Raw genomic sequence first — 13,236 nt, forward strand, 5'->3', positions numbered from 1 at the left:
ACGGGGCCGCAGGCGGGTAGAGGCCGGGGGCACCGCACCCCCTTCAAAGCACGTTCCCCCTCCGCTCCTCACCTCGACAGCGCAGTCCCCCGTCCGCGCTCAGGCTCCCCAGCACAGCGACGGAGGCTCCAGCCCCAGAGGCACAGGAATGGGCCAGGGCGCGCTCCGGCGACGGCCCCGGCAGCCAAGTGTTGGTGTGGCGGCGTTTCCCGGGAGGGGATCGCCGCAGCTGTTGGCTCAGTGCCAGCCTCCCAGCCAGGCAGTGGGCAGCTCCGCGGGGCCCCCCGGGGAGAGAGACAAGGCACACGGGCCGCTCCCCGCGCGGCCCACGGCCCGCCGAGCGTGCAGGGAAGAGGAGGCGAGGTCCGGGTAAATGCTGCGGCCCCAGTCAGTCCGAGGCCTCAAACGAAACGTGGCCGCAGCCGGCCTCCCAGTGTCCAAATAAGGCCAGGATTTCGCCAGGAGCTGCCCAGTAGACAGGGGCAACTGGCCAGCCGCAACAGAAGTGTAGGAGGCTCCAATATTCGCAGATGTTAGCAGATGTAAGCCGGAGCCGCACGGAGCTCAAAAGCTAAGCAGCCATCTTGGGCTGCTCCACAGCGCCACCCCTGATGGTTGCATGCTTGTACTGGGGTAAGGGGGATTTGGGTTGGCATTAGGGCCATGGGTCTGTTTTGTTATGACATGTTGTTTGGTGGGCCATGTGTGGGGGCCTGCTGGCAGTTGCCCGTCAATGGGGGTGGGTGGGGTTGTGGGGGGACATAAGTCGTGGCCTGCTGGCAGGTGCCCATCAATGGGGGTGGGTGAGGGTGTGGGGGGACATAAGTCGAGGTCTGCTGGCAGGTGCCCATCAATGAGGGTGGGTGGGGGTGTCAGGGGACCTAATTCGGGGCCTGCTGGCAGGTGCTCGTCAATAGGGGTGGGTAGGGGCGATGGGGGATCTTAGGGAGAATTCTAATTCTATGGCTAATTTCCGTTACCTAGTGAGTCCCTCAGCAGCTTTGCTGGATTTCTGGAGTTATTTTCTTTCCACTTGGTAAGAGTGTGATCTTTTCCCCCACCCTTACCTGTGTTTTGCCATGTGTATTTCATCTGTTTTTGTGATTGTGGACTCTGGAGTGCACCACTACAGAAGCAGTGACACAGGGTTGTCGTTTCGACTTCCCCCGACTCCATTTCTAGGGCTGACTACTGTCCCCCAGAAAAGGGTAAAGTTGCCATTAACTTTACATAGGGCCTCATCACGACGTGGGCGGTAATGGTAACGCTATTAGCACGGGCGGTATTAGCCCTACCGCTGAACTCCCCGGCGCTAATAGCGCCAGATCAATGTAAGTCCCCATTCCCCACTGAGCCCATTCGGGAATGCCCCATTCCCCATTGGGCTCATTGGGGAATCTTCGCGCTAATAATAGCGCACATTTTCGGCGGATTTCCCCCCAGCTCAGAGCTGGGGCGAAATCCGCTGAAGCCCTGATTCGGCGGACCCTTAAATCCGGCGGTAATAGCGCTACCGCTGGATTTAAGGGTTACCGCCGAAGTCGTGATGAGGCCCATAGTCATTTAACCACAGATCCAGCACATCCCATCTTATATGGAAAGGGTTAATTCTTAGCCATGTTTTATCTGTACCTCATGGAGCATTGTTTCGCTCCCTTAACATTAAGACTTGGCTGGTGGCAGTGGTATCTACCCTAATTTTCCTACCGCGATTATATTACATAACGTGGTATTGTTTTTGGCTATTTTAGTAGCCTCGAACTTTAAACCCGCTAGCCCAAATACTTTTTATTTCGGCTCCGGTTCGGTTTAATCGCCATTTCTTTTTGTTAAACTCCTTCTTGGGTCTTTGTTTGCCCGGCAAACCAGGTTTGCCTCCTTTGTTCGCCGACCTTTGGTGGGCTTCTGACCAGAAGGCCTCCTTTGGCATCTGGATGTCTAGGTGGGCGTAATGTGAGGGAGGGCTGTAGTCACCCCCTGCACAGGGTCTCCTTGGAGACCCAAGTCACACTTTGTATTGATTGGCTTAGGTGGTTGTCCGGGCTGGACAACCCCCTGCTGAGTGATTGACAGCCAGGCTGTGTGAATGGGTGATTTTGGCATAAAAGGCAGGACTCTTGGGATAGAAGGCAGAGTCGCGTCTGGAACTACAAGGAACCAAAGAGAAGTGGAGAGAAGTGGAGAAGAAGACGGCTGCTACAACCCCGAGTCCCGGTGAAGTCCTGCTGCAGTCCTGAGCTATCTATCCCTCCAACGACTAAGAGAAGATCCAGCCTGTAGTCTTCTACCCTTGAGCCTGGCGGGACCAACCAGCTTGTCTTTTCTTCAGTCAGAGAATCCTCTCCTGGGTCGAAATCACTGCTGTGCTGTAGTGGCCGGATAGCCATCAGAAGAGCCCTCTCCTGATTTATAGGAGCACATGCTTTATTCATCGTTGTCTTTCTCGCTGCTACTGGCCTCATCCCTGGGTAGTGCAGATAGCTCCAGACATCCTCCTTCTTGTCTTGACTGAAGCCGCAGGAACCATGAGTCTGCAGGAACTACCAGGAACAACTGCCATGGCACCAGCTTTCCTCCAACGGAATAAAGTATTGTGCACACTTGGTCTGACCAGCCGGAATCGGGGTGAACCCTTTTCCTCCACGAAGATTTGTTCTTTCTTCCCTCCTTCTTATAACTTTTCCTTCCATCTGACAATCTTTATAAACTCTTGGCACCTCGAATCTCAAACTGTTCAACGTGTGATCCTCGACAACTGAGCATCTGCTCCATTGACACTGGTGCAGGCCTATTGACTTTAATCTGTATCTTTGAACTTGTCCTCGAGTCTCTTTGCCTTGAAAAAGTATTGCCTTTGATTTTTGTTCACTTTTGCCTTGTTTTAAATTCTTAAGTACAAAGTGTGTTTTAACTTCGTGAGCATTTCTATCCGTGGGTACGCGTTAGTATCGCAACACCGGTCTGTCAAATCCTAATGTACTTACCTTGAATTTACTGGCACAAGTGGCATTTGTTGTGTGTAGTGTATTTTTACGTGTGGTTTCAAATCTATAGAAGTGAAGTGTTTTATAACAGATGGTTTAAAAATAAATGTACTTATATTTTTACCTGAAACCTTGAGTCAGTGTTTGCTTGAGTCACAGTAATTGTGGTCCTTTGTGTAATCTCTACTACTGCCCATATACTCTTGAGATAAGCCTGGCTGCTCCTCTACTGCTACCACTTTAACATAGTAGTACAGGCTTGTACCAAAGGTGAACTTGTATTACCACTTGTAGTCTTAATTGTGTGTAGTGGTCCCTAAGGGCACGGCACAGGATTCTGCCGAACAGGGGACATAAGTCGGGTCCTGCTGGCAGGTGCCCGTCAATGGGGGTGGATGGGGGTGTGAGGGGACATAAGTCAGGGCCTGCTGGCAGGTGCCCATCAATGGGTGTGGGTGGGGGGTGATGGGCTGCCTGTGGGGAAAGGTGTGGGATAATGGGCTGCCTGTGTGGCATGGTGTGGGGTGATGGGCTGCCTGCGGGGCATGGGTAGGGGCGGCACACCCAGGAGGGCACACACTGCCAAATTGTGTGTGAAAGTCCACACGCACCCCCGGAATACACATACCCCTCTTGCACTAGCAAAAACGTGTATAAAAGTCCATGCGCAACCCCGGAATACGTTTACCCTGCTCGCGCTAGCGAAAACACGTGTAAAAGTCCACGCACACCCCCGGAATACACGTACCCCGCTCACGCTAGCAAAAACATGTGTAAAAGTCCACACGCTCGCCCGGAATACATGCACCCCAGTAGTGAAAACGTGTGTAAAAGTTCACGTGCACCCCCAAAATATGCGTACCCCACTCACTCTATCGAAAACGTGTGTAAAAGTCCACGCGCACCCCTGGAATACACGCAGGCAGCCCATCCGCCCTCCCCATGCCCCACAGGCACCCCACACCACAGGGGGGGACTGTTTCCATGCATTTTACCTGATGCAAGCGGGGTATGTGTATTCCGGGGGTGCGCATGGACTTTTACATGCAGTTTCGCTAGCGCGAGCGGGGTATGGTATTCCCCGAGCCACCCACCCACCATTGACGGGCACCTGCCAGCAGGCCTCGACTCATGTCCCCTAACCAAACACCCACCCACCAATGACAGGCACCTGCCAGCAGGCCCGACACATGGCCCACCAAACAACATGTCATAACAAAACAGACCCATGACCATAATGCAAACCCAAATCCCCCTTGCCCCCCAGTACAAGCACGCAACCATCCATTGCACCCAATCCCAAATTAGCCATGCCATGAGAGTCTCAAAAGAACCAGCATGGCCATGCATGAGAGTACAACATAGCCACACAGTGGCAACACATGACTGAGGCAATGCTCATAGAGACATCCACAAAACCAAGGAGAGTACACCACACCAATAATTAAGGAATATGAAATGTATTGAAAAACATAATGAAATAACAAAATGAAAAATGAAATGTGCAAATTAAGAAATAATGAAAGGAAAAAAATGAACTCGAAGAATTCCAATGTAAACACAAAAATCCACAACAGGAAACTAGAAAAGTGGTCCATTGCCATTGTCCATATAAAGTACATTTAAAAAAAAAAAAAACATTGCTCCATGGAATGTCCAAATAAAGAAAGTATGTACAAGTCTGCAACTATATACAATGGAAGTCCAATGGGTCCATGATCCACAAACAAAAGGAAACCTACAAAAAAGTCCTATGAATAAAAAACTATATACATAAAGTGGAGCAATGTCCATGAACTCCAAATAAAAATATTAAACAAAGGAAACCTAACCCTAAAGAACTATGTACAAAGGCAGCGGGCAAGTCCTACGGCTCACTCTTTGATTTTCTTGGCCAGGGCATCTTTGAACTCCTCTTCAATGTCCCGGAGGCGGGCCTCTTCCCTGGCCTCGTGGACTTTCAGGGATGTAGCCATGCCCTCCTCCAACTCACTGCGAGTTGCCTCGAGGCACTCAGCCTGCCTCAATGCCCTGCTCATGGAGTTCTCCGCCCTGACCATAGTGAGCCGTGCCTCCTCCGCCCGCCACCGCTCGCATCTATCTGCTGGCCCAACCGCTGCCATATGGAAGACAATCCCAATCCAGGGTCTTCCTGCCCTCCGGCTGATGCCTGCCCCTGTGATGTTGATGGCCCCGAGCCATGAGGCCTTCCACGCTGATCCTGCTGCTGCCTCCGACGCAACTGCCTCTGCCACCACAACGGCATCTGAGATGATGGAATCCACCGGTGCCGTCGTACACGTGCCCTGCCCGATGATGCTGGCACATCCTCCATCCACTGGGGTCCATTTGGTGGGGTGGCCTCCCCTGCTCGACCTCCAACTCCTGACTGTGGCAGGGATGGGATCTCCACCAGGCTGGCTGCGTTGGTTGGGGTAGATCCACAGGGGGCCCTGGTGGCATCTGGGCCAGAAGACGGCACGGAGAAAGACTGGCGTATAGTGTGCACAGAGGAGGAGAGGGCCGCAATACTGGCTGAGACATGGAAGAAATCCCCGACCAAGGTCCCTCCCAACTGTGCAACGTTGGCACACAGCTCTTCATGATGACGTGCGTTGTCCCCCCAGGAAGCACAGATGTCATCACGTATGTAACGTGTGCGCAACACGACACCAATCAGGACGGACTCAATCTGGTCACGGGTCCCCTCGTCTACAGGTAGATGACGTGGATCTCCCCCCTACCTGTGGACGGGCCTGGGACGGGGCATCCCTGCTGGTGCATGGTGATGCAGTCACAGTGTCAGGGACAGAGACATGCACAGGCACCTGCAAAGTGAACTGTGCTGTCTCCTGCCCCTGCCCCTGGACTGCACCACTTGCACCAGTGGTACCACCCGCACCAGGCCCATGTGCGGCTCTGTAATGGGTTCCTCCTCCTCTATACACACCAGCAACCTGGATGGCTCTGCACCTTCTTCTGCCATTGGAAGCCCCTGTGAGGGCTCATCCGCCCCTTCCGCTGCAGCCGTAGTGGCAGATGCAGCACCAGTCCCCTCGCTCCCGGAAGATGGAATTTCCTGGGAGGGTGACTGGCCCTTGTGTCGCTGGCCACTTTCCTCCTCAGAGACATTGAACACAAGCATCAGGGTACTGAACTATAGTGGAACATGAGTTGCACTGTCAAACGTTACTTCCATAATGTCCCTCCACAACACATGGGTAAGTGCAAGCAACACACATTCAGGAACATACATGGCACATGCTACATACATTGGCATACATGTCCAAGGCACCGTAGTTGCATCCAATGGTGGGCTGATACTCACATGCATCATATGACATGCTGGTCACATGCACACACATAACCGGAGGGTCATGCATCTGGCCCGGTATACCCCCAGACACAGTGGATACAGGGATGACTAGGCTATATCAGTGAATCAACACATTGTCACGGACATGTGTCATGCATGTCCATGACAGCAGCACACATCTCTCACACCCAAAACATGTCAAAGTACAGACACAGACATGCATACATGTGTGCATTCCGCATACTGCTCCGCATGGTGCATTGTAACACATACACCATCCATGTGGGTCATGCCTGATTGGACTCACATGCAGCACCATCATGTCCCTGCACACACACATACAAACATGACCCATGTCACACATGCAGCCAAGTAGCTAACTACCAGCACACTGCAACATGACCTTTTTTAAACGTGAATGCATGCTCACTTACCGCTCGACTCCAGACGGGCCTACATGTTGAGGATCTGGTGGTGAAGCACTGGGCGAATGCGCTCCAGGACCCTCATCTGCAGGGTGGTAAACTGGACCCGGCACCCCACTGCATCTGTTGCTTCCAAGAGGCGCGGGGCCTTGTTGAGGGTCCTGGACTTGTAGTCCTCCCAGTGCTTCTGGACGTGTTTGATGTCACGGGGTGCCACCCCCTCCGAGTTGATGGCACCCACCATGTCCTTCCAGATCCTCTTCCGTCCTTCGTTGTTGGCGCGCGATGGTTTGAAGAGGGCATCATAATGCCGTAGAACTTGCTCCACCAGGATACCAACTTCATTTTCACTGAAGCTAGTAGCCCTCTGCCTCTCCGCTAGGGGTTCCCACTGGTGCTGGAAGGTGTTGTGTCGGACATGGCAACCCCCGATGCAGGTGTGGGTGGGCAACTGGGTTCTGGGGCTGGGCTGTGGAGTGAAGGAACTTCAGTTGGGAGTCTTCTGTTCCAGCAGGGGTGATCACAGCAACTGGACCCCTGCAGATGGCAGATGTGCAGGCACCAAATGGCAGGGCACGTTGGCAGCAGGCAGCAGCAGATGGTTCGTGGGAGGCTGCTCGGGGCATGGGGGGCAGTAATTCAGCCTTCTGCGCAGGAGCGTGGTCTTCCGAGTGTTGTTGGGTGGCCAGCTTGATACAGAGTGATTTGGCACGTGAAAAACAGCATGTTTGCATAAATTCCGGGGAAAGGCCCTAAGCACGTAAGTGCGTAGGTGATGTAACGTGCACACGGGTGTTTCCCTCGCCACGGGTTGAAGGTCCCACGTGGGTTTCCATCGCTCTGTACGTGCTCTTCGTGGGAAGTGGTACTTGTATTCCGGGATGCGCATGGACTTTTACACGTGTTTTCGCTAGCGTGGGCGGGGTACGTGTATTCCGGGGTCCGCGTGGACTTTTACACGCATTTTCGCTAGCACGAGCAGGGTACGTGTATTCCAGGGGTGCGCGTGGCCTTTTATACGCGTTTTCGCTAGAGCGAGTGGGGTACGCGTATTCTGGGGGTGCGCATGGAGTTTTACACGCGTTTTTTGCTAGCGCGAGCGGGGTACACATATTACGAGGGGTGCGCAGGGAGTTTTCATGGTTGGGGGGCTGTATGCTGGTCCACTGGACTTTGCGCCATGTAGGGGATTTGTGCAATGTTTTTGGCGCACAGGGCGTGGTTGGAGCGTAACTGGCACTGCTGCAGGGTTGCTGCACCGCTCTGTGCCACGGCTGGTTATGGATGTTGAAATCCATGAATACGCTGTGCGCTGAAATGGGTTTTGGCACATGCGGCTGGCGCAGACTGCCGCACACACACTCTGTGCACCAGCCGCGTGCAACACTTGTGCACCAAATTCTATGAATTAGCCCCTAAATCTTCTGTAATTCTATTTTTGCACATTATTTGTATAGATCTGTTTTAATATTGCCGCATTGGTTTACTACTTTATTAGTGAGAGCCACACTCAATATGATTAATTTTTGTGCAAGGAAGTCAAATATTAATATATAATTGCACCTTACTGACAAGAACTGGGAAACAGTTTGATCAAGTGAAGAAATTGCAGACAGGTCTCAAATACCGGCTTTACTGCTTAACGCAAGTGTTTTTTCCTGGACAACTAATTGCCAGTTTCAAAATATTTAAGTATGTTCAGCCCCTATATGCAATTCCGTTCTCCCTACAAAAAGTCCTTACTCATGCTTTAACTCGCTAAAGTGTTGCTTCATACATAATCATAGTGATCAGTGGTGAATTGCACACCACAGTGACAGGTGTTTCTTTGCTCACTCATGGCAATACCATTTGAAAAGCATGGCCTTCTTCTAATCTGTTTGTGTTCATATACGTGCATTCTTCTGATTATTTCTAATGTGTATCCTTTATCCTTTACCTATGCAACAGCATATGTATCTTCCGTGTTGCTTCACATCTGTCCTCTTTATCCATGCTTGGGAATTTGTACATTCTGTGAGAGAGCTAATCTGAATTCCATGTCTATTTTCTCGTCTGTAGAACTTTTTGATATGGCAACTGATCCGTTCCCTGCATCAATACTACAGCCAGTATACCGTAGTTGTGTCTTGTATTGTTAAAATGTATTCTGTGACAATGCAATAGCACAAGTACCCCCCATCGGAAAAGATAGTGTTGCCCTTGAAATGGCACTTTATTATTCTCATTTTAGTATTGTATTGTATTGATCATTTATATAGTGCCACTTACCCATTTGTATGGCCTCAATGTGCTTTATGGTTGGAACGCACACGGGGACACAAGTCCATGTATGGGAGATTGTAAACGTTAACTTTACAATTTGTGTGTGCATTCTGCCAGTTTAGGGCATTGGAGGGCTAGCTAGGCTCCAGTAAGCAGCCTGGAGGTCAAGAGCATGGGCAGGTACTGTTGTTGGTTTAGGATAAAGTGCTAGTGCAGGAGACTCGATGTGTGCCCAGCTAGACCGAACATTTTTGTAGGTTGTCGGTGTATACTAATGACAGAGGTGTTGAGGCACGTCATGTGTTTCGGTATGCATGGCTATGCTAACTACTAGACCGGATTTGCCTAGCCATAGTTGCATTATATAGTGCATGGATGGTTTGCCGTGCCTGCTGCATGTGTCCACGGATTTGTTGTGAGTTATACATACCTTAAACTCAGATGTATTTAATTTGCAATGTCGCGTTCCTAGGTCCAATGCCATTGGGTGGCCTTGCCAGCTGAGGACTCCCTGGATTGGGAGCCAGAGCAGTGATAGTGGGCCCAAAGAGACAGGGTAGTGATGAATGATCACCTGGGGTTGGCGGGAGGGAAGAGTCTATCACGGTGTGCAGCTGCAAACTCTGCCAGAATCTGCAGTGGATTGGGGGGATAGGTGTGTTGTTGGGTTTGGGCCAGTGCGTATGTCCGCCGGTCAATCGCGTCATAGAATGTGAGAAGATTTAAGAGGAGGACAGTAAATGCCAGGCCTTGAGTGCCTTTATTTAAGCCAGGTGATTGTCAATGTTGTGAATGTGGAGGGGTAGAGAGTTCCAGATGGTTGGAGCTTGAACAGAGAAGGAGGATCCGCCCAGTCTGTTAGAGTTGTAAAGGGGGACAACTAGGAGGGAGGCTGTGCCAGAACTGAGTGTCCTGGAGGGGTGGTATCGAGTGAGTTTGTCTTGAAGGAATTACAGGCCAGTATTGTGGATGGCACAATGAGTGATGCACATGTCTTTAAAGGTAAAATGTCGACCAATAGGGAGTCAGTGGAGGAATCTTAGTGTAGGGTTGACATGTTGTCTGTGAGGGGATCAAATGAGCAGGCATGCCACATCATTTTGGATTCTTTGCCGTTTCTTTAGCTAGAACACCGGTGCACTTAGATAAAGGCCCTTTACATAGTCTAAGCAGGAGAAGATGATGGAGATGATGGCAGAAAATCAGTGAAGGTATGTGAGGTATGAGAAGATACTCCTGAGAATGTATAGGTAGAAGAAACAGGCTCTGGATATGGATTTGATGTGTTTGGAGAGGAATAAATCTGTGTCCAGTGTGGATCCACATTTTTTTGCCGAGATGGAGGTTGCTGGTGGAGGGCCTAGAGAGTGAGACCAGTGGATTGGTTGGGAAAGGAGTAGGTTCTCCCATGGACTAAGATTTCAGTTCCCCCAGAGTTGAGGATGAGGTGGTTAGTCATCATTCAGTGGTCAATATCCGAGAGGGATGATGACAGATCTGGGCTGGTGGAGCCTGGTGATTTGGGGATTTTAACGATGTTCTGGGTATCGTCTGCGTAGTTGCAGCAGAAGAGAATATGGGAGTGAAGGAAGAGGGCACAAATAAATATTGAAGAGGATTGGGGATTGGATACTCCCTGTGGGACCTCTTTCGGTACTTGGCAGGATGCAGAGGTCAAAGGGTGTGGAGGAGCATGATTTGGGAGCCATTAGAGATGAAGGAGGTGTTCCAGTTGAGGGCAGTGTCATTGATTTCTAAGGATGTACTCTGTCTAGGAGAATGGTGTGGTGAATGGTATCAAAGCTGCAGAGAGGTCAAGGAGAATAAGTACAGCACATCCTTCAGCTTACGCTGTTCTTTTAAAGTCATCCCAAATGGACACTAGGGAGGACTCGGTTTCTCAGAGGGTTTAAAGCCAGATTAGGCAGGGTCAAGGAGGTTGTTGGCTTCCGTCAAATGGTCGAGTTGCTTGGATGTTGTGGGATGCATGTGTTGGGCCATGAAGCAGGTGTTGAAAATGGGATGCTAGTTCTGGGGAAGGAGTAGGTCGAGGGTGGTTTTTTAGGATGGTTTTGATGTAGGAGCTTTCTTGCTGACTTCTGGGAAGATTCCCAGTGTTAGGGTGTGCTTCAGGATTGAGGGTGCAATACTGCCTGCACTGGTTGAGGTTAGGATGTTTTTGAAGAGGTCAGGTGGGCAAGGGTCCTCAGGGGATCCTGATGGATGGCTTTGTGTTAGGAGCGAGTGGAGAACCTGGTGTGAGATCAAAGAGAAAAAGGCAAAGGTTGGCATCGAGAGCGTGAAATGGGAGGAGAGGGGGAGCAGACAGTGGCATTGTTTCTTATTTAGAGATGATGACAGAATGTCGGTCAATAGCGATGTTGTCAACATTTTCTGATAAGGCATCCCATAGCGATTGGGAGTTGAGTGGAGGGGGGTTGAGCAACCTGGTCACTTGAATTCAGAGATGATTCTATGCAATTGCTTCCTTGGGTTGTGGGACTTCAAGATTTTGTTGCCATAGAATGATTTTTAGTTTTTTATGATTTCCGATCCGTAAGCCTTTGTTAGTCTTGCTAGGGCAATTTTGTTTTGAGTGTTAGGGTTGGTTCTACGGGTCAGTCCCAAATGGTGCTTGAAGTTTAAAAAAAATAGATTTTTGGTTGGTTGTGTACCACCTGGCTGTGGGGCCTGAACTCTAAGAGGTCTGTTTTGTTGGGGGGAGGGCAGTGAGGGCACTGGAGAGCCAGTGGCTAAAAAGTTTGATGGGTGGGCCTTACTGGAGGGAGAGTGCTCGGAGTGAGTTGATAAGGGAGTTTGTTAGATGAGGCGTGATAACTTTGTTGCTGAGACGGGTGAGAGGTGTGGAAGTTGGTTGTGGCCTTATGTGGTCTTGGGAGGGAATCACGGCTGAGATTGGTATGCAGAAGTAGATTGCTGAGTGAAAAGTCCATGTTAGGGTGCGTGGAGGCAATGTGGATATGATGTCTGTGGCACAGAAGACTGCACCAAAGGTGTGGCCTGCAGTTAGAGTGAGCAGAGTAATGCGTTGTTTCAGGTTGACATCATCTTGGTTGTCTGTGAGATAACGGTTCAAGTGGTTTAAAGGGGAGTCAAACCAGATTTTGAAATCGCCTAGGATGGGCATTGCTGGGTGTAGGTTGAAGGTAGTTGTCAGAGTATGGCTGAATGTGTCTGGGAAGTTTTTGTTGTAGCCACAGGGTCTGTAAATGAGTAGGAAACAGTGCAAAGTAGAGTTTGAGAGGTGAGGTTTTACAAGAAGGGATTCATAATCAGTGGTGCTGGCTTAGGTGTTCTTCATAAGCAGAGGAAATTGGTGTCTGTGCAGGATTGTTAGTCCCCCACCTCTTCTTGCTCTTTTCTGCACAGTTAGGTTGCTGCCAGGGGGAAGGCATTGGGTGCAATGTGTTTGTAGTCATCATCAAACCAGGTCTCAGTGATAAAGAGGATGTGTGAATTTTTTCCCGAGATAAGGTCATAGGCTTCTGACCCCAACCCAGCCAACTACGAGTTATAGCCCCAGCCTCTGCCCTGTCCTAAAATCCCTGAATTCCAAGATACTAGTTGACCCCAGACCACCAACCATAAACCAATGAACCATAAAGTGTGTAGGAGAATGGTTGTCCCACATTTATTTTACAATAGCATGATTTGTAATGCAAGACACAGGGAGTGTTGCATTATAGTTCAAAAGTAAGGGTGGAAGCCTTGGAAGCCAAGAGACGCGATCAGGACGAGTGAAATGTATTTATGCGTTTGGGTCAGTGTGACCTCGAGACTCCCCCTGTTCCAGTCTGCGCACATGCCAGGTGCATTGTGTAATGATAGAGTAGCACTGATAGCAATTGTAACTAATTGTTTCTTCAGCCTTGGTTCCCTGGAGACGATGAGCCCAGCAGACCCCACGTGATGGAAGATGGACGGACTGGGCTGGGACCCTATGGAGCAGGCTGACCATGTATAGGGGTGCACCAACCAGCCACGCAGGTTTGTAATATATGTTATGATATCATCTATGATGCTGTGCCTCCTTTTGAGCTTCTGCTTGTACCCTAGTTCCTGCAGTACCTTTTTTGGAAGGAGAGTTCTTTGCTGGCACACCTATTTTTGTAGAAATAAAATTTGTAATCCTTTCACAAATTTCTTGGGCCTTTTTCCCTAGCAGGTTGTATTTTTTCGGGTGTGAGCATTTAGGGGCGTGCCTTCCCTGCCAGTAATTCCAATT

This window comes from Ambystoma mexicanum, chromosome 2p, assembly GCF_040938575.1.
Source record: "Ambystoma mexicanum isolate Mex_15411 chromosome 2p, UKY_AmexF1_1, whole genome shotgun sequence".
In the NCBI taxonomy this organism is placed as follows: Eukaryota; Metazoa; Chordata; class Amphibia; order Caudata; family Ambystomatidae; genus Ambystoma; species Ambystoma mexicanum.